This window comes from Notothenia rossii (assembly GCF_949606895.1).
Source record: "Notothenia rossii genome assembly, chromosome: 8".
Classification (NCBI taxonomy): Eukaryota; Metazoa; Chordata; class Actinopteri; order Perciformes; family Nototheniidae; genus Notothenia; species Notothenia rossii.
Window position 1 is genome coordinate 48,564,240 of NC_136906.1, and position 25,542 is coordinate 48,589,781.

General features: G+C 40.8%; 1 long non-coding RNA gene across 2 annotated transcripts; it reads right to left on the bottom strand.

The window, feature by feature from the left end:
* Positions 1-1,654: 1,654 nt before the first annotated feature.
* Positions 1,655-8,767, bottom strand: LOC307016686. 2 transcript variants are annotated; one of them, XR_013801874.1, is made up of 3 exons: positions 8,579-8,767; positions 5,345-5,433; positions 1,655-3,432 (listed from the first exon to the last, which is right to left on the bottom strand). It is a non-coding gene; the product is annotated as an uncharacterized lncRNA (long non-coding RNA). The 2 variants fall into 2 exon arrangements; XR_013801875.1 differs by having other exon boundaries at positions 8,463-8,767.
* Positions 8,768-25,542: the final 16,775 nt, after the last annotated feature.

Below are 25,542 nucleotides of genomic sequence, written 5' to 3' on the forward strand. Positions count from 1 at the left end.
TCTTCTTTGTTATTTATTGAGCTTTAAAAAAAAATGAATAACAACTCTATATAGTAATATAATAAAACACGGAGTACGGAGATCTATTTTTCTCCCCCTCTTCTGACTTGATTAGAGCACGCTCCCCTCTCCTGCAGGGGGATGTGGTCAGCTGCAGCTCACAGAATCAGCCGCCTGCAAAAACAGGGCTGGAGAACAGCAAATAGAGCGAAATGAGGCATGACTAAAATGCATGATCTGTTTGGTATTTTGAAAACAGAAACGTATAAATATACCTTATATAGTACAATATACCATTTAAATATAGCATGATAGGTGTCCTTTAAACTCTTAGCTTTGCTTGATTCTGAGAAAGTGTTGCTTTATCTTTATGAAACAAAACTAATCTCATAGGAGCACCCGAAGCGCGGAGATCATCATATCATTCTGTCTTGTATTACTTAACAAAAAAACAAAAAAGTTTCGTTCGCGGGCGCGAGCCGGCTTCCGTCGTTCACTTAAAAGAGCCGGCTCGTTCGCGACCGACACATCTCTAATCAGTAATGTTTCAATCAGCGGAAGAGGACTAGTGATTTTTAAACACTGACTGTTTACGATTGGAGGCTTGGTCTCTCTTCATTCAGTAAATCCACACTCAGAGAAAAGCATTACAATTAGAATTTCCATTATTTAACATTTTGTCCAAAAAATAAAAACATCAGCACTAATCAGGTTGTAAATACATGTGATCAAATAAGAGGGAGTGTGTTGAAAATACATTAATGAGCGTGACACTGGGGAGTCACAGTAAATCGGCTGGGGGTCTTCTTCCCATTCCTGCACTTCAGGGGCCCAGTGATGTCTGCTGGATCAGCCGCTCCAGTGTGAACTCCCTATGGTCACATGGCACTTATCTCAGAGAGGATTATCATTAACCTCTGCATTCTGGACAAATTCCCTACACGGCTCCATCGTTCTCTTCTCCTAATTATCCCCAAGTTTAATTGGCTAAATAAATCACTGTTTCAACAAAAAAAAACGGCTGCATGTCTCAAACTAAATAAGCAAATAAGGATATTGACTCCTGAGGTAGTCAGGACATATTGCAGGAACAGAGAGGTTAGCTTGGCTACTGGACTGTAGTTTGTCTATAGTTTCCTCTAGCACTGAATCCTAAACTCCATTCCAGCGTTCAGTTTGAGTAATCCCAACGAGGGCGTGCTGAGGCTGTGGACCTGTGGGTTCACTTCACTGTGCGTCATGTTGTCAATTAGGAAGACACATTTATTGCAGTACTAGTGGCAACAACTACTTGGCATAAAACAGTTTAACACATTTGATCATCCAAATGGGCAATACTGATCTCCTCAGTTTGTTATTATTCTGCTCAATTCCACATTTTTTCACAAACTCTGTTCGCCTATCTTTACTGCATTGTCATTTTTCTTCAAGTTTGGTAATCATCACAGAAAGATGTTTGGAAACAGGAATGCCTCTTCTTAACATGGTAAAATCCTTGAGTTTTTCAAGGAGAATAACTCCGAGTTAAATAATAAAATAGGTTCCAATCCTTCTCGGCACTATTTGCCACGTGTCCTCCCCTCAGCTTTAATTATGTCCATATAATAAAAGGCACTGGTTGCCCAATTTTCTTTTTTTTAAACAACCATAGTTTACCATTAAAACAAAAAAAACAATATTTTCATTCGTTTAGCCTCAATGTGTGTTTTTTATTCAAAAGTAAGATTTTGTTTTTTTAAGGAAATACTTAATTCTGTCAACAACTAGCCCATGCTGACCTCGATACTGGACAAAAAGCCTTTCTAATTGCAGTGGGCAGCAGACAGTCAGCCCCACTTGATATTGAATCTGTGCTGTCCGCTTTCATTGTCGAAAGTTGCAGGCATGTTGTTATTCTCCATATTCCCTATTTTCAGCCAATTAACTTAATGATGACATTTCTAATAGTGATGCTAGTTCTATAAAGCTATAATTGTGCACAGCGTAGCTTAAAGCTAATAAGTGATGACTTTCTACTTATTCATTCATCCTTTAATTTTACATGTTGCTTTTGCAAGTTAGTGATAACTACTACCAATGAGCCCCAACACAGCTGGAGGTTGTGGGACTTTCTTTAGTCGTGCAGGTATTGTTTTATATTAAGAGAAAAAAAAACTGAGTCAAGCTAAATTAATATAATTTCAAAAATAAGACTATAAGTTACAAACAAATCATTTGTGTAATCATGTAAACTATAAGTCTTTTTTCTTTGTTTTAACATAGGTTTTTGTTCGCAGTTCTTGTTTCTTGTTTCTCAATGATCAGACTTTTGCTCTCGCTGCAGCTCTTCTCGTTTGCGCTCCCTCATTTTTTCCTTTTCGATTTTGACACAAACATCCCAGGTGGGCGGGACTTTCAGGGGAGCGTCCCCATTGGCTGCTCAGTTTTTGAGTGACAGCACACTACACCACAGATCATATACCTCATTCACACCAATGGTGTTTCAGGGCCGGTTCGGAGCTTGAGCTTGAAAAGCACCGGGTTTTCCTCTTCACACCGCAGCGGAGCAGCCTCTTAGCTCCGGAATCCGGTTCATTTTGAGCACCAAAACATTGTCCGGCCAGAGCAAAAGCACCACATACGTCACGCTTACGTCGAGGCGGGGGCAGGGGCAGGAGCGGGATCAACTCCTGAACAACAACAACAAAAAGCCGGCGTATTATCCAGTTTGTACACAACGATGGAGAAACTTAACAAGCAGCAGTGGTCCACTGAAGAGACCAGTTACCTCCTGGGAATCTGGTCTTCCGAAGAGGTACAGAGGAAGCTGGAGCACAATCGGACATTGTTGTTGTTGTCGGTGTCAGCTGTGAGGGGTTTCCGCGCGGTTTGGCTTTATGAAGCAGACACGCAAACGGTTACGTCATGACGCAAACGATGAAGCAATGACGCAGCACCAGTCGGACTCTGGGCAGTGTGAAAAGAGCCGGAGCTGAACTTAAAAAGCTCTAGCACGGAGCTTGAACCGGAGTTGCGTTGGTGTGAATGAGGTAATACAGTGCAACTCATGCAGCAAACTCCGGAGTCCACTCGGCCACGTTGGTGTTGGTGTCTCCTGGGTAGTTTCATGAAAATATCGGACATAAATGTTTGATGTTGTTATGACCGGCCTTTTGGCCACAACAGAAAAACGTGGAGAGACGCTCAAAGTTTCCAAAAAAACCACGGCACTTTATTTGGCAACACCAAAAACAGGAGAGGATGGACGAGGGCAAAGGATCACGGTGGGAGTCCTTCCGCAGCAGGCTTGGAGAGTCATGACCGCCCTGTGACTCCGGGCAGCTGGGCTTAAATAGCACCTCCGGCCAGGTGTCCCCGATCACACTGATTGGCCTCTTCAGCTCCACCCCATCGCAGGACCTGCAACATTCACACACTCACAGGCCCCAGGCTCTGGCGCCGTCACATATGTCAACAGATTTCACTTAACTGTATTAGGTTAATTTTGGTTTGGTGTTCGGGTGAAATTGACCCGATTTCCATTTTCAATGAATAAAAAAAAATATAAGGATATTTTCGTTCAACCTGAAACTCAATGGCCGGGGCTTATTTTTTGTGAAGGACATGTGAATTTTTTTTTTTTTTTTTCCACTTATGAAAAAATACCAACCCGCATTTATGTCCTTCATAAGAGGTTCGGGTCAATCTGACCCGGATACAATACCAGGACAGACAGACAGAGAAAAACACACAGAAACACACAAACTAAAGACACACACACACACACACACACACACACACACACACACACACACACACACACACACACACACACACACACACACACACACACACACACACACACACACACAATTGTATGCATAGAGAAGCTGTTTGATCCTGTTTTCCCTTGATCTTTACCCTTTGTAGTGTGTACACAAAACTATCCTAGAACATTATAAACATTTTAGATCTTCCAGAAATGTATAAACATTTTACATTTTCTCACACTGTCCCCCCTCGCACCTGCATGCCGGAGGAGGGACTAAACAGAGACATAACCTCAGTGTAGTAACAGTGTAGTGCAGAACTACAATTATCTACCAGCAAAATGGCCAAAAGATATTCTGCTCAGAGCCTTGGAGCTAACAATGGATGAGAGTGAGTGGAATGCATTAGAAGAACACGGTGAAATGGAACAGGAAGACATTTCTGAAGATGAGGATAATGTGGAGGTAAACTCAGAATTTGACAGCAAATTGGAAGATGAACTTGACTCAGAGCCAGCTGCAGGATGACCCCCACAGCCAGCTGCAAGAAGACCCCCACAGTCATCTTCTGGAAGACCCCCACAGCCAGCTGTGAGGTCTGTGGACCCTCAAAGGACTCCAAGACACAGACTACATGCAGCAACTGCAACAAGTACATCTGTGCTATACACACGAAGAAGTTCTGTACATCATGTGTTTCCTAAACAGACTTGCCCATTGACTCACATGATGTTCTGCAGCGTCACTTCATCAATATATTTTTCGGATATACTGTATTTTATAAATAGTGACTGTTAATGTTTTTTATTTGCTTTGTGTTTATATCTGTTCTATGTAATTTATATGGATGTTTCATTCTCTCTATATTTCACAGCCAAATACTTTTGGATGTGTGGTTCTTGTGTTCCAATTGCTGCTAAATTGCTTTATTTCCTTTAGGGCTTTGATTATTATATGACGGATTAAAAATATTAAACATTAATGAAAAATGTTTTCATTTACATTTGTCCTAGAAAAGCATGAGCAAAATGTAAACCTAGTTTTTATTACAGTGTATTTTTTTTTTTAACATAAATTACATTTTTATCACAAAAAACGACGGACACTTCCATTGTTAAATTTGATCGAGCAAAGAGTTTTTTCAAAAACTAATCATATATTTCATTTATATTGTTGGGGAATGAGTTAAAGACCATATATATAAGGAATTGTGCATGTTGAATTTAGTTCTGTATTTTTTTTAAACCCTGAAATATGTCCCGGGTCAATTTGACCCGAACATTACCAAAGGGAGCGACATGTGAACATAACACAAGCAATAATAATAAGTATAATATTTTTTATTTAAATGATATATCATTGCTTTTGACTAACCTAATACAGTTATGTGAAATCTGTTCACATAATACATTTAAATAAAGTCAAGAGGAACATTCCAGAGAACAACCAAAGTCAGAGGGATTGATCCTCTGGGAACAATGAATGTTTTTTGTATCCTGATTGCGAAATCTTGTTACTGGTAATCTGTAACTCAGCACTGCATCTATCAGCAGCCGCACATGGGAACCCTGTTTGTGAGGATGTCAGCCACATACCTGTACTTATGAGACACACACTCACAGGGTGTGTCCTCAATAGATGCTCCCCGTGCCTGGGTGACAGCCAAATCCCCCAAAGCTCCTCACTGTAATCAAAATACACATTGACTTTAGTCAGCAAAAAGTTTTTTTCTCTCCAGTAACACTTTTGACATCTTTAGAAAGCTATATAGCATAGCCAACCTGATCTCACCAGAATGCGTGACTCCACCACGACTCCTTAACACCGCATTGCGTGGTGGAGTCACGCATTCTGCTACATTTACGTGTCGGCAACACTAAACAAAAACCAATGTAAAGTGAATGAGGCTCTTTTGTCGTGGTGCACACACGCATTTCTACAACGTCCAGCAGTGAGCTTTTATTTTATAAAACGTTTTTTAAATCTACTTTATAGCTTGTAGTAACTCACGGGAGGCTTTTTTTTATTTTATTTGTATTCATAATAATTTTTATTTTTCGTCAGAATGTAAAAATTACATTAGTTCCGAATTTTTGTTCTCAAAAAACAGTGCATTGTGTGTAATACAACTGTGATTTTTATTAAATTAGTTAGTTTTTAAGGAAGACCAGAGCTTCAGCTGTGTCAAATAGATTGTTCCCTTTAGTTAACATTATTTAAAAGATAATGGTCCCCTTTATTGTATTACGAGCGTCCATTCCCATTGGATAACGGAGAATTTTACATCCGGAAGTAAGTATTCTCCTTACTGTCAATTGATTTTACAGTGATATCCGCACTACTCATCAACTCAAAAACACAAAATTATCCTTGTGAATTATACAACATTGATTGGTTTAAATTGTGTGCAATGCTTTTGTATTTTTCCCCTTCGATTCTGAGAAACAAATATTTTTGGGGAGTTTTTTGGATGGCAGAAGAAACTACACTACCCAGAATCCCCAGCTGTAGTCCCAAACGGGACTACACCGTGTGCTTGGTTATGGCTAGAAAGGATCCGTCTAGTGCACTGGTTCTCAACGGGGGCGGTACCGCCCCCCAGGGGGCGTTAAGAGAACATCGGGGGGCGCTGGAAGCAATATTTTTGAAAGGGGGGCGTTGAGGTGTTCTTGGGGGGCGTTCACGCATAATGTCTTTTTGTCATGAAAAACGCTGGCCACAGCGTCTTTTCCTGTACAAAAAGCAGCTGTCAGCATATTTTGTTGCTATAGGAAACCACAACTCTGCTTGCGATTGGTCAGCTGTCAGCAGTGTTATTACGGGTACGTTCGTAAATGCACGAACGGTCAGTCCGCTCGGACAACCCGTCTGTTCTGCCAGAGCACCCAGCTGTGAGCGCTCAGAGCGCAGCGCTCTGGACTGTGGAACGGGGACGCTCGGAGCGCTCTGAGCGCATTTACGAACGTACCCTACAAAAAGCAGCCGGGAGCGGACCGGAAGTCATTGTAATTTTGGGATCGCGACTGTTAATAATCTGTGTTACTTTGTTAAATTTCGATATGTTTTGATATGACAAATTCCACTAACAGATTCGAACTAAGTGGTCAGTTTATGAAAATAATACCCGTTTCTATGTCTGCTACGACATGGAAGAGCTGGCTAGCCAGGCTGCTCCACACAGCTCTGTTTGTTCAAAATTACAACGACTTCCGGTCCGCTCCCGGCACGATGTCTTGTCATGTCACCAGCTAGCCCTCTAGCGTTTGCCGCCATATCATGACACTACCCCCCCCCCTAAATATTAGCATCATAAAACAACAAAAATCATATCACATCAGCAAAATGGCCGCGAAAAAGATAAAATGCAGACAGTACTCTATTGAATATCTTAGCTATGGCTTCATACCGTCTCCTATGCACAACTCCCAATGTGTTTACTTTGCGAACATGTATTTTCCAATGAGGGAATGAAACCCTCACGTTTAAAGGAGCACCTTACCAAGATCCACCCGGATAAGGCAGATAAGGAGCGTCCGTTCTTCCGGGCCCTCAAAGAGAAACATGGTAGGAGCACCATCAGCAGTCTCTTCGCTAGGAAGACCACCCAGACTGACAGCGGGCTAATAGCGTCATATAACATCTCTTTGCTGATAGCCAAATGTGGGCAGCCGTTCACAATCGGAGAGAAGTTGGTACTCCCTGCCATCAAAGAGGTCATATCTACTGTGATGGAGCGTGATCCCACACAGGTGCTGAAATCGCTTGAACTTGACGGCCTCAGGTGCACTGCGACTGAAACTAAGTTCTCTGCAACCCGCAGTGAAGAAACTGGCGGAGAACCACCAAGCGCAGGGCTCACACTAACCTTCCCCCCCCCGCAATTTGGCGAAATGCAACACCTTTCCGACCTGTTAGTTCTGTAGGCCTAATGTACAGTTTTGTAGCCTACTGTTTGTTCTGCACTGGACATGTGTGAAATTGCTGCTGTTCCGTAGCAGTCTGTTTGTATTCTCTGCTCTTGTCTGAGTTTGTTTAACACACATTCACATGGCTTTTCTGCTCTCTGGTAAACTAATGATAATGATATTCCAACTGCCCAGTTAAATCAAATCTATTATTTGGCATTCAGTGACATGCTTTTTAAATGATATAACACAGAATATTAGTCAACATTAATATTCAGGGAAGAAAATAAGTCTACTTTTTTTGATGGGGGGCGGTAAGAGACCTGGATAATGGACAGGGGGGCGCTGGCCCAAAAAAGGTTGAGAATCCCTGCTCTAAACAATACTTCTCGGCTCGTTTGGTTGCCGGTCATTCCGGATGTTGTCACATGCTACTCTCGTCTGTAAACAATAATGTATTCAAATAAACTGTACTTTCATTTAATATTCAACATGGTAGTATCTCGACATCTATCGTTGTAGTGTTAAATCAGTAGGTTTCGGTTTTCACCACACCAAGTCATTTCGCTCCTCAGTTCACCTCTTTAGGAAATCGTATATTAGCCACATGCTACATGCTAACCGTAGATGAAGGATTTTCAGAATAAAAGCTTAACTGCTTGTGCACAAGAATTTCTGGTTTTTCAGTATAAAAGAGCGTTTGAACTGACGGTATGTTTAAGCTACATTATACCATCAAAACATTGATTTTAATTTCTAACACTCCCAGCCATTCCGCCTGTCATCATGCTGAAATACTCCATCTCACAGCTGCTGTCATTGACCAACTCCTCCACTCCGTCTTCCATCTCAGTCATCAGACATCTTGGACTCCTTCGTCGACCCCGCTACATTCACCGAAGCACCCGCCGCAGTTTTGTTTACCTTCAGCACGGACAATCCATTGCATCCATCTGCTCCACGCAACACACTGTTGCACACCTGACGCGTCATCAGAACGCAACTCCTACTGCTTCTCTTACACTCTCCCCCGCTCACCTACACTCCCAGCTGCACGGAATACCTGGAGCGGATCCCACTCCCCTCCGCCTCCCAACACATATAACAAGCCATTTCTCCCCACCATCAAGCCCCCCTCCTTTGCTCCACTGCCCCCCCCTCTCATGCCCAACCCCGCGCTGCTAACCTAGACAACCTCATACCTCTCCAGCCTGCCACCACCCCTACAACCCCCCACTTGACCAATTTTGCCCTTCTAAATATACGGTCACTCAACAATAAAGCCCACATCCTTCACGAACTCATCCTGGACAAATCCATCGACTTCCTTCTGCTCACTGAAACCTGGCAACAACCCAATGACTTCTTCTCGCTTAATCAAACATCCCCCCCTGGTTTTAATTACATCACTAAACCCCGCACCTCACGCCGTGGTGGTGGGCTGGCTGTCATCTACAACCAGAACATCCGGACTACAGAACTCACCCTCCCCTCAGTACCATCCTTCGAATTTCTCGCCTTCAAAACCCCTCCCTCACTGACAGTTATCCTCATTTACCGCCCCCCTAAACCACACCCCTCCTTCCTCTCTGATCTCACTGAACTCCTAACCATTGCTTCATCCCTCTCCCCACGTCTGTTACTCCTCGGCGACCTTAACATCCACATGGACTCCACCACCTGCAAACACGCTTCTGAATTTTCCTCCCTTCTGGACAATTTCTCATTTACACAACATGTCACCTTCCCCACCCACGATTAAGGACACATCCTTGACCTTGTCTGCTCCACCAACCTCACAGTACTCGACCTCCACCCCTGCCCCTTTCCCCTCTCTGACCACAAACTCATACAGTTCACCACCGCCTCCCCCCCCCGCCGCCCCCCCCCCGTCCGCCGTCCGCCGCCCCCCCCATCCAGGAACATCACTTTCCGTAATTTACGCTCTGTTGATCCCCAGCACCTCTCCGACCTGCTATTCTCTACTCTCCCCCTGGACTCGAACCTCAGCTCACCCGATGATCAACTCAACCACCTTAATTCAACCCTACTCGCCTCCCTCAATAGCTTGGCCCCCCTCAAAAGGAAAAATGTCACTTTTAAAACCTCCTCACCCTGGTTCACCCCTGCACTCCTGCTCTTCTGACCTTAGCTGTCATGTGGGTATATATTAATGCTGCCCATTATGGGCACAAGCAATTTTCCCCCATTTATTAATTATATGTTTTAAATTTGGGGTGGGGTGGACCCGTTCAAATCCAGTTTTGGACAGTCTGCCGTGGTTCCATCCCATTTCAAAGTGCTGTTCGGCGCTCGGCGTAACCCTCAGAGCACACTCTCCAATCACAGAGCTTGAAGACTATCACAGGGTTTGTCAAGCGAAGCGGAGAGAATACTTACTTCCGGGTGTAATATTCTGTAAAGCAAATGAGCTGCTCCGACCCTCGGTCCTGACGGACTCCAACTTGTGTTTATTAATCAAACAAATAAATAAACTCAAGGATAATGATGTGTTATTGTTGAGTAAATTGAGAATTGCACAGGGGAAAATAACGTATCTATTGTGGTGATTGACATTATTCACCCACGGATCTATGGGTTATGGTATTTTTCTGCACGGACATTTTAGTGAGCCGGACTTCCTGTCTCCTTCGGTCTGTTTTTGAGATGCTAAATAAAAGTCTAGCTTGTACCTTTGATACCCCGCCTCCGACTCCAATCTCTCGGCACCACACTATGCCACAATTGCGGATTTTGTTAAACTAATACGTTTGCGCTGTGGACCAACATTGACGGGGAAGGGGGTAGGGTAGCAATAAAGATAACACCATTTTACACAACATAACAGAAATAATATCGATAGCAGCGTCCCTAGCAACCACCTTGGTAACAATGAAAACGTTGTATAGACACAATTTCCTGAAGTAATCTTCATAATAACTATCAAACTAAAGATCATGTACATCCACTGCACACATAATCTGAAATAACAACTCATATTTCTCGCATCAAATGACATCAAAACGCATTTTAATGGCCAAACTAACTTTAAAATAGGCATTTTACACCGAGAATAAAACGAAGTTCTGCCATGTTTTTTTTTTCTGCAGGGAGAAATGTGAAGATCACGTAACATAGACGCCAGCCATTGGAATGAATGGTGAAAAAAAACGTAGGGATCTTACAATTTCAGAGGCGTTTTTGTTGTGGACCAACGTAGTTATTACACGTTTTTTTGTGAGACTGGGTTGGGGTTGCCCACCCCGTGAAAAAGCACAGCAGCACATTTTTATTACTTTCTTTAGTAAATCCATATGGATTCACACCTTTAAATCCATTACAGCTGCTGTCACCAAACACATCCAGTGTGAAATAGTGTGAAAACCGTAACCTTCCATGTTTCTTGCATAAATCCGTCCATTTTACCGGTGAGCATTTCCCTCAGGATGGAGTAATGGGTTTATAACAGACTGTTCTGGGATGTCAGGAAGAAAGAGACCGTTTAAGACACCAATGCAGCAAAGAATAATATTCTACCGAGTCTGTTTTTACAAAACGAGAAATATGCTTTACGCATTCAATTGTGTTTCTTTAAAACCCAAGCCTGTTTTTCAGGCCCCAGGCTCGAAAATAACATTCCCAGAACAAATTACCATAAATTCACTTCTAAAAGGTTTAAATTAATAATCTTTTTTCTCAAAGCAATGATAAACCTGTGATTTGGATGTAGGAGATTCAGAATCAATATATAATTGTTTTATCTTAAAGTAAATTCAGATTGAACATAGTAAAAAAATGTAAATTATGGTGTCCGTCCAAAAAAAAAACATTTCTTATAGTGAAAATCACCCTTGAATGATGGGATAGTAGACTAAAAGCTTCAGGAATCCAAACTATAACATATAATAAGTACCCTGTATCAAGATTGATGCAAAACAAGTGACATTTTACCATTTTAGAGAGATTTAGCAAAAAAGAAAAACACCTTTGGGTCATTTGGGTGTATTTGCCATTTCTCTGGAACCCATTGGTCGATTTTGGTGATTGACACCTCTTTTTAACCGTTAGAGCCAATAGAATCGAAGGGAGGGTTCCACATACACACACACACTCATGTTCATTGAGGAATGAGAGTGACGCGCACGCAGTCGAAAACTATGTTACGCTCTGAAAACTGAAAACTGAAACCTAGGCTCAAACTAGTAAATATGAAGATGGATTATCAGGAATCATTTCAAAGTGACACAGACACATTGGATTAACCATTGGTTACCTTCAGCAGCGCTTTATTGTTTTGATGCCATTGAAGACAACTTTTGATCAGAAACAGCAAAAGGTAAGACAAATTGGCCGTGTTTGCTCCGCAAAGCTAGGTGGTGTGATGTCTGTGTTTGTTTCCCCTGTCGCGAGTTCTGATCGCTCAGTGATGATACTTATAATCTGTGGAATCTCATTTTGCTAATCGATATATTGTTTGTGCAGATCCGATAAGTAATAAGGGTATTTTACCTTGAGTTATGTGCTAAGTGCGTTAGCATTTTTTCGCTCAGGGCTAATTCAGAGCCTTTGTTATTACCCTTGTGTTTCAGAGCTAAAAATGGTTAATATCGTCAGTTAGCTGAGTTTCTTCCCGTTAAGTGGATATAAAACATTAATATTTTATTAAATGTTAAGAAGCCCTCAGACGCTGTTGCGTTTTTCCCCCGGCATGGGTCTTAACAGGTTAACTTCACATCACTTTGATTAATCCAGCATTAGGCAAACCTGAATCTGCCCAGCTGGCAGCAGAGCTAAGATTCCATGATGCAATAAAACGTGTTGCAACAGAACAACAAAACTGAACACAATATATTATTTTTTATCTTGGATTAATACATTTGATCCACTTTAATGGGTGCCTACAGTACCTGAAATTAAGTCTGGCTCAGTAGATGAATGTGTATAAGCATGCATGTAGGAGTCATTGACCTCCTGTTTCAGACAGAATTATCATCCCCTCTGCTATCTGTTTTGCAAGAGTCATCGCATCCTGGGCCTCCAGATGGTGTGAAAACAAAGGTCCTTAGGAACCATGAACATTCAGTCAAGTAGACAAAAAAACACCGGATTTTTAAATATTGTTTGGATAATTTTGCTTCTGAACACAACAGGGAATATGTAGAGTTTATGTTTAACAATCAGTGATCAATACATGTTACCAAGACAGTTCCTAAATGTAGCCCCTGACTCCTTGGTTGAAATGCAGGTCAGTTATTTGGGTGGGCTTCCAAAATGAACAATTAACCATTGGCTTAGGCCTTCCCCATTTATTTATTTATTTTAAATGATGTGGAATTTGTGGCAACATGCAGCTAACTATCGTGGCAGATTTAACAATCCAAATAATATTGATTTTTGAAACCATGGGTCCTTGAATTAAAGCAGGGATTCTAGCAGCTTTCTAATAAAAGCTAGTTAGCAAGGCATGCTAATATTTGCGGTTTGTTTTCAAAAAGACAGATATTTTCAATTGTTTTACTCACATTTTTACTTTTGCATGCTACTAATATGTGATTGATTGTTGTTTGATGGTGGGTGACAAGAATAATTACCTAAATTAGAATCTCTTCTTAACAAACATTTTGGATTGCAAGCGCTGCAGCTTCTAGTTACAACAGGCCTGTTTGACTGATGTCAGACATACATAGTTTTGTCTTATTCCAAGAAAGACCTGAGGGGAACAGTACATGTGGAATCAAAATATAGAAGCAATACAAAAGTGACAGTATGATTTGTTGCTAACGGGATAAGAAGGAGGATGTAGATGCAAGACACAGGAAGAGATAAAGATAGTGATCAGCTTAGGATCCAAAGCATGCTCAGAACGGCAGAGAAAGCTAGACCAGAGTCCGGATCGAGCAGACAGGCCACCACACAAGAACTTACAATAATTGGAAAAGCCATACTTCATACAATGCTATCAGATAATTAAATCTCTAAACAATTTTGCTTCACATCTTCCTGCATGTTGGATTCAACATGTGAAATCGAAACTGCCACTCCGGCCCCGGGACGAGACGCAGGCGCTTTATTTCCTGACGTATCACAACATCAGGGGATTCTAAAGAACAAGAACAGCACTTATTCCTCATCTGCCGCGCTTTGCTTAATAATAGCATCAATATAACAAAGGAAGTATGAGAAATGCACTTCATAGGTTAGAGCTGCAGTAAAGTTATATTTGCCGTTAAATTGAAATCCTGTTCCCTTGACACAATAGATAAAGCATCTGAAATCATAATAAGTCCTTTAAACAGCTCATCAACTTTACACTAGCTGCTGCTGCTCGACCTTTTCCTGGCTTGAGGGATAATGTCGGACGTGTCAAAGCTGCTGGAACGTGACTGACGTCCCGCGACACATCAGCTCTCATCTCTCTGCGTGCAGCTTTATGAAGATGAGGGGGAAAAGCATTATTTTTTTAAACTGATCCCTCTTTTCCCCTTGGTGCTTTTGCACAATAATTGTTTTTTGCACACCCTTGGGCTAGTCATCAGTGTAGCTGCCACATCACCACATGACATTCATGATAATCCCATTAGTCTCTGCACCGCAGTGTCTCACAGTCCAAACTTTAGTGCACAATGTGATACAGTGGGTACAGTGATTTAAATGTGTTGATTGCCTCTTCAGTTCCTTGTCAGGGTTTGGTGGTATTTCTGGATTTTCAGCGTTTTTCTTTTTCTTTTATTCTTCAGATTACTTACAGGCAACAGTGGAAGCGAGCTCAGGAGCCTGAAGTCCTGCATGCTGATCAGAGCGCTGTGCACCCCCCCCCCCAACTCTGTGGTGAAGACATGTTTTCAAAATATATATATGCAGGTCACATCCGCCCACCATGGCTAGACGGCCCGCTGTGCCTCATACAGTGAAGAGAGTGTTTCCTTCAAAAATGTTGTCGTCTCAAACAAATATGCATTTACAACTATTGGAGATACAAGTGGAAGCCCCGCCGCTGTTAATTATTTTTTTGCAGCTCAAGTTTCACATTCCATTTTGTAATAAAAAACTCAGATGCAGCCACAGTCGCTCTTGTTAAGTTTTTAAGTCCTGCCGGAAGTTTGCTTGGAAAAACACCTGATTGATTTAAAACCGCTGGATTGATGAGTAACACAATAACCACAAAGGAAATACGCCATGTTTAATTTTATCATTCCATCGTGTATAATGCTTTGTCTTTATGTGTCTGTTCTCAATAGCATGTCTCTCAAAACCATGACAATGGATGGTAATGAATGCTTTCATCACAATTATTCTTAAACCCAACCTGTTACCCTCTTATTCTTGTCCTCAGTATTGTTGTCCTTTCTCATCTTTCATATCCAGATACATTTCTCTCAGCATTCTTTCCTTTCATGACCTGTCACTGACACTCCAGCATGAGTGTGAACTGTGAAGGCTTGCATTATGTGTCACACTCAGAATGAGATTTTACCCTGTCTCTCATCTTTCATTGCAAATCATAATGAACTGTTTAGAATCCCAAATATCCCATACTGACATCTGTCACATACACTTATTCATCTCTTTAGTGTCTCACAATACTAAGCAGTTCAGACATCCCATCATATTCCTGTCAACTTTATTTCTACCTGTAGTTTGTCCTCGCAACAATTAGAGATGTTCAGACGAAGATGCTGTAGCCTTTGTTCTTTCTCTTTGGATTTCAGGTTTCTCCTGGCATTATCAAACAAAGTAGTCAACTACTGAGGTCAAAACTGTAAATAGGGGCCTAGATTTCGCAAGCCTTGGCCCTAGGCTCAGTGTCTGGCCTGTAATTGTCACATCTCAAGTACAAATTCAGTGTGAGACAGGTATATCTCTGTCTATATGATATTTTCCTTTCTATCTTTATGTGCTGTGAAGGTTCTGATAAAACTCACATTTAAATGATTTTTAAAAGGATTGGCCTGCTCCAGAAGTCATGGAGAAAAGATGCTTCACTCTGAACAAGGTACATTCATTACTGGATGAAACAAAGGAAGGCCAGATTGCTCAGAAATGTGATACAGGTTGTAACGGTCCCCAGAGAACCCTTCTTGGTGATGCTGGTGACCCCCAATGACCTTTTCTCCAGTTTTACTGTCAGGCTAAAATGTCAGTGTCCGACACCTAGATGGAAATTATATTACTAAACCCATTTAAGCTCCCCAGGGAATGAGCCCAGAAGGGTAAACCTGGGTGGGATAAACTCTTTCAGTGTGATGACCGCATGGCATGTGGACGTGCAGTCGAGCAATCGCGGTAAACTGAAATGTTGACTTTAATTAAATGTTTTATGTCAACAGATTTCACATAACTGTCTTAGGTTAGTCGAAAGCAATAATATTGAGTTTAAATTGGATCCTGAACTTCCTGACGGGCAGACCCCTGGCAGTGCGGGTGGGAAACATCACATCCTCCACCCTGATCCTCAACACCGGAGGCCCTCAGGGCTGTGTGCTCAGCCCTCTCCTCTACTCCCCGATTTACACACGGCATCTATTGCACGTCTGTCCATCCTGGGAGAGGGATCCCTCCTCTGTTGCTCTCCCTGAGGTTTCTCCCATTTTTCCCTTTAAACTGTGGGTTTTCTCTGGAAGTTTTTCCTTGTACGATGTGAGGGTCTAAGGATGTTCGGGTGTCGTATTGTCATACTGATATTCTGTACAAACTGTGAAGTCCACTGAGACAAATGTAACATTTGTGATATTGGGCTATATAAATAAACAGACATTGATTGTTCCTACACAACTGCGTGGTCAAGCACTTTTTGACAAAATATGACATGAGGTCCAGGGCTTGAATTGGGCCGGTACTCACCGGTACGCAGTACCGGCACTTCTGATTTTTACCCATGTGGTACCGGCACTTCTTACTGAGTACCGGCAAATGCCGGTACTCAGCCGCCGGCAATATACGTATATTGTAAACGCAACGCAGCGCAAATGTGGGACTGACTCTGCCTCACAGAGGGTGACTGGCTGTCTACATGACGTGGCCTGCCGACATTGCCACTTTCATACAGATCATACTAATGCCCTCGATTGGTCTCTGTGTGTCATTCAAGCTCGGGAGGGTGTGTGTTGGTGTATGTGTGGCGCGAGCGAGCGAGAAAGCGCGCGCACCGGTTACGTGTTTTGTTGTTAGCATCTGGTGCTAGCTAGCTGCGCTAACGGATATAAGGAGCTGTTTCAACAACAAGGTGGAGGGAGAGTCCTTTGCTGTCAGACTGAGAGGCTGAAAACTACAGCTCTGGTGAGGTAAATTACTCTCTGAGTCTTTAGATAGTTAACTTAGTTTAAGTTATCTCAGTGGGTCTCAAACGGTTCGGACATCATTTATGTAAACACATATTTCCATTTGAGGGGGTAGTGATTAGTAAAATATGCATGAATAATACAAACAAAATGTTAACTAGGTGAACAAAGGTAAGATAAACTTGTTGAGAGCTAAAACTAGTCTTTGCTGTTGCCTCAAAGAGGAGCAGGGGGGAGAGGAGGGAGACAGGAGAGGCCGATTCAGGAGCCCAGACACACTCACAACTATAAATGAACCAAAAACAAATAAATAAACAAGTTTCAATGTTTTTTCATATTGGATATTGTATGTTATTGGTTATGGCCATGTACTTATGATTTAATGATTATTTAAATGTATACATTTTTGTTTCATATGGGTGTAGTCTCTTTATTTCCCCCTCAAAATGCACCAGATTGATGCATTTAAGTCCAACATTTAAAAAAAAATCTTACCGGGGGAGCATGCCCCCGGACCCCCCTATAGGATTTGAGGCCCGGCCCCACTGTTCCCAAATAGATTTGCAATTTTTTTTAAATAGTAACCCATCTCCATATGTTTCTTTTTGGGTAGTAGATTTAAACTAGAGGGCTATCACTTTGTGCAGCAATGCTATTGACAAATAAATCCAGCAAAATGGCACAAAAAACTGGTAGTGGCCTCAGGGACGAGGAGTCATTTAACCAGCCAGTAGGAGTCAAGCTTTACTTTCTTTTATATCCATAAAGAAAAAGTAAATCTGTTTACAGTTGTTTCATTATGGATGTTGAGAGGTATCCATATATCTCTTCATTTTGCTCTCAAAGTGCACCAGATTGATGCATCTAACTTCAATATTTAAAAAAAAAATGTTCCCGGGGGAGCATGCCCCCGGACCCCCCTAGACTAGAGGGTGTCAGGTCCACTCCCCACTTATAAAAATAGCACTTTACCACTGCACCCCCTCTAATCTCAGATGCACCCTGAGTCATTTTGTTTAAGTACAGTGAGCCTTTCTAAAAATATACAGTAAAGAGACAAACCCACCAGCATTATAGGATATACTATGACTTTGTGCCAAATACTTGTTGCTGATTTAGAGTACTGGCACCTTTTTTATTCCAATTCAAGCACTGATGAGGTCATATTGGCCATTAAGGCCCACTACAGGTATGGCCCTGCCAAAAAATAGAAGGCACAAAATAATCTAGTGTCTATAACCATTCATTATAATAACGTATAATTATAAATAGATACTGTATAAGACAGCAAAAAGATAAATGATAATTAAGGCCGATAACCAATTTTTTCAGACCGTTAAAACAAATCATAATTTCAGTCACACTTTTGCAGATGTGTTTGGAATTATTAAGGACTCCAGAATATGTAAAATCACACTATTCACTGGGGAATTCCCTGTTCTTCCAATGAATACATTACTTATACCAACATTACCCCCTACTTTGTTAAGAATGATGGAATCTGGTAGAGATATTAAAGGTGTTCAGGTTGCTGCGAGGCTTTCAGAGAGAATAAGCGGCCGCTCCTTCCGAAGCACTTCCTGTGTTTGTTTGTGCTGCACCTATGGAAGCTGGCTGCCTGAAGGACTGCTGTTTCTGGAACATTTGCTACAGACTGCTGCAGGAAGGGAAGGAGCTCAACACTGCAGGCCTCCCTCCCAGAACTGTCAGCAGGTAGAAATGGACACGCTAACAGCTGGAGCTCTGTCCATCTGGGGGCTTATCCATCACTCCTCCTCCCTGTGAGGAGCTTTACATCTACTTGACTGTGAGTGTTTTATAGAACTACGCGCAGCAGTGCATCACATAACCATCAAGATGCACTGCCCTGTTTATGTTCGTAACAACCCAAATACATGACATTAGCTTTCCTAAGGTGCGAGTCTGACTCTTAACTCCAGTCTAAACCTGCGTTCTCCCTCCACAGTGGATGACACCTGTGTGTCTGCAGTGAGTTCCCTCCTTACTCACCAGGCTGTGACTCAAATCCACAGCGGCTTTAAGTGTGTGGCTGACTGAACAGAACGGAAAATGCAAGGTGTGTCTCTATGTGGCTTTAGTGTTTTACTCACTGGCTGTGGCTGTGATGATAGGACAGTAGATTCTGAACAGCTGTGACGAGGCCAGACAACAAAACAAGTGTTTACATGTGTGCAGTGATCTGAACCCAGGACAGCTCTTCTGTCCGGTGTCTACAGCAGGCAGGGTTCAGAGGGTTACTTAAAAAATGTAATCTGTTACAATAACTAGTTACAGTTATCAGCAAAGTAATCTGAGCATCACAATATCAAAGTAATGTATCCTGACAGTGATTACTTTCCGTTACTTTTGGATTACCTCAACTGAATGCAAAAACAAACAAGAGAACATACATATCAATAAAATGTTTTATACTTAAGTATATGTAACGATGGAACCTTACAAAAGAATTAACCAATATATTTAATATCAAATATGTAGTAACAGTAATAGTTGACACATGCAGTTAAAGCTTAAAACATTCATTAAAAGAAGAGACTGTACCCTGTTTATTAACTCAGGCGTCCACCTACTGCATTAAAAAAGAAATGTACTTAAAATAAAAGAATGAAATATAAACCATAAAGTAAATTAATTCTGTATGTCTATATTGATCTTTATTTCAAGATGTATTGTAAAACTGTAATCCTGCTAGTAATCTATATTTATTTTTAAATGTAATAGTAATCTCATTACTTTTTTTTCTCATGTTGTTGTAATTTAATGCAGTTACCCTTTTTTGTATCCTGATTGCGTAATCTTGTTACTGGTAATCTGTAACTCAGCACTGCATCTATCAGCAGCCGCACATGGGAACCCTGTTTGTGATGATGTCAGCCACACACCTGTACTTATGAGACACACACTCACAGGGTGTGTCCTCCATAGATGCTCCCCCTGCCTGTGTAACAGCCAAATCCCCCAAAGCTCCTCACTGTAATCAAAATACACATTGACTTTAGTCAGCAAACATTTTTTTTGTCTCCAGTAACACTTTTGACATCTTTAGAAAGCTATTTACCATAGCATAGATACATTCAAAGACCTTCTCCTGTTTTTAGAAAAGTGACCAATCTTATACAAGAAACAATATTAACTGTCACAAGTCACTATATTCTTACATAATGGAAATGTATACTTGCCCAAAAAGTCTCGACTTAATCGATGAATATCCACACACTGAATAAAGTGAAACGTTGAATTTAAATAAATATATGATGTCAACAGATTTCACATAACACTATTATGTTAGTTTAAATAAATAATATTAGGTTGAACCTATTTAAAATTCTTATTATGGCTTTCAACTAACTTAATATAGTTAAGTGAAATATGTTGACATAATATATTTGTATGTCAATGCAAAATGAGTTTAAAGCTAAACTTAACCACTGTGTGATTATGTCATGGCTTTTTGCTAAGTGCTCCCTGTGGTCTAATATATTTGACTTATTATAAATGAAAGCAACAGGCAGCCCATTCATAAGTGTTTGAATGTTACATTTTCCTTCAAATTGACTGACTAACAAATATCTCTGATAAATCATGATTATTTCATTATTCACACTGCTATCAGTATTAGTGATGGGAATTATGGCTCTTTGAAGGGAGCCGGATCTTATGGCTTCGTTCCTTTGCGAGAGCCATTTTTATAATTCAATCAAATGTAGCCCTGTTTTGACAAATGATGTATATGTGTACACATATATCACTTAAATTATTCAATACATCCTTTCTCCTGAAGTATTCAAAAGTAAAAATTACATTTTTAATATAAATGATTTGCTGTGGCCAATTGTTTTCATTGCATTTACAGACCCTTGGAACTCTCTGATTGTAGAACCACGCTAAACAAAAGCAGATAGCAATACCTATTACAAACTGACAACAAATCTTTGCTGAGCCTACAAATAATCATAAATAAATAACATAATGAAAATAAATATATTGCAATGCTCAAAACAGCAGCATCCACTAGTCTCTAATCCTTGGATATTACATGTCACTGCATACATGCACGGAGAGTATGGGATTAGTTTTGTTTCATAAAGATAAAGCAACACTTTCTTAGAATCAAGCAAAACTAAGAGTTTAAAAACAAATAATTTGTGTAATCATGTAAACTAAAAGTATTTTTCTTTGTTTTAACACATCTTTTTGTTTGCAGTTCTCTTTGCTTCTTTCTCAATGATCAGACTTTTGCTCTCGCTGCAGCTCTCTCGTTTGCAGTCCCTCATTTTTTGTTTTTGATTTTGACACAAACCTCCCAGGTGGGCGGGACTTTCAGGGGTGCGTCCCCATTGGCTACTCAGTTTTTGAGTGACAGTCCAGTCCTTCAGCGACGGGGGGTGTGTGTGTACTGTCTACAGAAGGTCCAGTTGTGATAGACACGGTATTAACTACTAGACCGCTGGGTCATGTTAAGACCATCTTTTCTGTGTTGCTGTGGGTTTTTCCCATCGCTTTTGTGTTACAAATATCAAAACAATAACTAAATATATCCGTCGTAAACTAAACCAGAAACAGCAGTATATTTTATTTTGTTAACACTGTAAATTTGACAACTTTTTAATCCAAACCACCTACTAGTTAAAGCACGTTATTGCACGTTTAGAGTAATGCAATGCAGGTAGATTGTGTTGCTTTTTAATGACTGTTTAAAATGCCTTTTTCTTAATGTCTTTCATTTTGTAAAGCACTTTTGAATGTTTTATATTTTATTAAAACATTTAAATATTGTTGAGTATATACAAAATAGGAGGAAAGTAGAAGGTCAATGATATAAATATAGAAAATATCAAGAAGATACTGTAAATCAGGGGTGTCCAAACTACGGCCCGGGGGCCAAATGCGGCCCGCGGACCATTTTGAATCGGCCCTCAGCAAATTAAAAAAGTATAATGGAATATGGCCCACAAATGAAACTTATGCTTGTCTTATATTGTACTTCTTAAAGGTGGGGTAGGTAAGTTTGAGAAACCGGCTCGAGATACACTTTTTGTTATATTCCATGGAATGCTCTTAACATCCCGATAGCAATGAATGTCTGAAGTGCTTTGACAAAAAATCCATAACAAAAAATTCATCTGGAAGCCGTAGTACTGTAAAAAGTATGACCAATCATCTGAGCCGGCCCGGCTAAAGTAACTGGATGGCCTACCTGCCTGTCAGCCTTCCATCTGTGCACAAACTTATCTCGTGCCCTCATTGGTCATGTGCGCGTTCGTGTGTGTTGGAGGAGGGGCTCTGTAAGGAAGTGGCAGATTTTCTCCGGTTGTGTATTTTCATATTATATTATAATCAATCTGAGGCTTCTGTTTTGAGGGATGAGCTGCCAACACTCACACGCATAATTTACCTACATTTGATTGATTGTGCCAACTTATAACTGAACTTATGAGGCTACATACCTCTAGTGAGTGGCCCAGCCCTTCGTATATTGTTCTGTGCGTGGCCCTCGATGAAAAAAGTTTGGACACCCCTGCTGTAAATGGTATCTGGAATAATAGTAATAATAATAATAATAATAATACGTGGGACTTGTATAGCGCTTTTCAAGAAACTCAAAGATGCTTTGACAGAGAATAAAAAAACAAACAAAAAAACAAAAACAAAGAAATACAAAACGAGATAAACAAAACAAAAAATAGGGGGGCGGGGCGCTCAGTGGTTGAATGCAGGTGGGTTTTGAGTGATGTTTTGAAGCTGTCAGGGAGTAAGAATCTCTGATGGATTGGGGTAGTGAGTTCCAGAGGGTGGGTGCAGCAACGGAGAAGGCTCTGTTTAGAACTGAATACAACAGTTTAGTGCCGGATGTACAAAGATAGGAGGATATGCAAAACAGACAAACTAATTAGGCTTTATTTAAACATTAAATAATACTTTAGGTTAAGGTCTTCTTTTAAATACATGTACAAAAAGCTTTGGGGGTATCTATATTAAGCCTGACAAAGTACTTAACGTTTAATATATTGCATGGTTTGTTTTGGCACTTGACAATCCAACCCAGTCCCACAAAAAAATGTGTAATAACTACATTGGTCCACAACTTGGGACGTAGTATTTCTACAAAAACGCCTCTGAAATTGTAGGATCCCTACGTTTTTTTTCACCATTCATTCCAATGGCTGGCGTCTATGTCACGTGATCTTCAAATTTCTCCCCGCCGAAAAAAATAAACATGGCCGAACTTCGTTTTATTCTTGGTGGGAAATGCCCCCTTTCTTATTTGAAAGAAGACCTTAACCTATAATAAAGCCTTATTAGTTTGTCTGTTTAGCACATCCTCCTATCAGTCAGTAAACTGTTTTATTGTAGATATTATTTATAGTATCTTCTTGATATTTTCTATTCTATATTTATATCATTGACCTTCTACTTTCCCACTATTTTGTATGTACTTTTAATATTTAAATGTTTTCATCAAATATAACACATTCAAAAGTGCTTTACAAAAATGAAAGACATTAAGAAAAAGGCATTTTAAACAGTCATTAAAAAGCAACACAATCTTCCTACATTGAAATTACTCTAAACGTGTAATAACGTGCTTTAACCAGTAGGAGGTGTGGGTTAAAAAGCTGTCAAGTTTACAGTGTTAACAAAATAAAATATACTGCTGTTTCTGGTTTAGTTTACGACGGATATATTTAGTTATTGTTTTGATATTTGTAACACAAAAGCGATGGAAAGACCCCACAGCTACACATAAAAGATGGTCTTACCATGACCCAGTGGTCTAGTAGTTAATAAAAAAACAATAATATCAAAACAAAATATTACTACTAACTTCGTTGTGAAATTAAAACAGAACTGTAAAATAATAGTTTCCGGTCTATTTTGATGCCCGATCTGTGTAGATAAATAAAGAACTACGAAAGATGTGTAATATTTAATGCAGCCAAACCATTTATTACAATGCATTCATGTGATGACTTTCAAAGAGTAAAACAAGCACTGCTGAATAAAATATGATTTTATCTTTTACGAAACGTTTTTTTTCATATGGAATGCAGTTGGAGGTCAACCAATCACAGAGCTTGAAGACTGATCACGGGGTTTGTCAAGCTAACACACGGGTTATGGCTAGAAAGGATCCGTCTTTTGTAAAACTCTCGCGAGAGTTTAGCTGAATGTCACATGGCTGAATGTTTACGTTTGGCCGGCAGCCTTTCAGTTCGTTAACATCAGTGGGCCACAGCAACTGATGATGAGAAGCTAAACTATCTATTAATTATGTCAATTACAGGGAGTGTGGTTGTTGAAATAGGGTGTTAGCGGTCTTGCTGGTGTTCAAAGAAGAATGACAACACTGTAGATCACCAACACTATGGTTTATTTTTCATTCACAGGCAAGTCAACGTTGTCGCAGTAAAAGTCCCAAGATAGCTCCTGGTGCAATAAAATGTTCCCTTGCAGTGTTTTACTATTATGTCTGATGTTTCTCTGTTAATATTGCTGCTGCATTAATGTGTATGTTGCATCATGTTACTGCTGTAGATGTGTTTCCGAGCCGCTCCGATTACAACGAGAGTTACAACGAGAACGTGACGTCATATTTACACAGAGTATTGATTACAGCGTTTAGAATGTGTTAAATGAAAAGTGATGAAAGAGAATATGAGGAGAAACGGCGTGTTAAGCATATATTGAATGTGAAAAGAACCTATCCTCTGTTTAAATGCAATAACGGACATTGGAGACGAGGTGAGCCGGCTGGCGGGGAGGAGCCAGCAGAGGATATATATAGCAGCGCCGGAGGAGAGATCCGCTGTCTTCTTCTTGCTCAGGAGAACCGGATCACAGCTGTTTGTCTGACGGAACAATATTCTGTCTGTAACACAACCGCGCCTTTTTTAATTAAAGTATCCCATTTGAATATTTTCAGAGACTCCATTTAGTCTCATTTTAAAGCTTCTCTCCTGGACGCGAGAATAAAGAACACATTTAACAGGAGCAGTGTGATGGCAGCTAGCAGCAGATAGCAGCAGATAGCAGCTAGCGGGCTAGCTAGGTTCACAGAGGTGGAGGATTGTTGTGGAGACGAGGAAGATCCACAACATGGCAGGAGGATGTGAGCAGCGGGACGGGACAGATGCACCCCAGAGATGAAGGCAGGAGGCAGAGAGAGTCCACGGTTGTTGCGTGGGACGGAGACAGACAGTAGGCGATGTAGCAGATAGCAATAGCCACCCGGCACGTTGATGGCTACGTGAGGGCAGCCGGCTACAGCCAGCAACGGAGGCAGAAGTCCAAAATAAGTTAAACATTTTTTTTTTTTAAACAATCTGCATTGCATTAAAGATGTGTAAATGCAGGGCAGTGGTCCAATTCGAAAGATTGAAGAACGAATGGTAGTTGAGGGTGATAGAGGGTGACAGAGGCGGAGAAGCGGCGAACAGTCAACGTCAGTGTCCTCTCCAGCAGCGGGAAAGTGACAAGACAAGGAAAAGTATTCTACTATAATGAAACGCCATTTACTATAACCTTCTTTAGGCTGCAGTGAAACAGAACAGATCACGTAGTGGCACACAAAGTAGTGGACATGTCCAT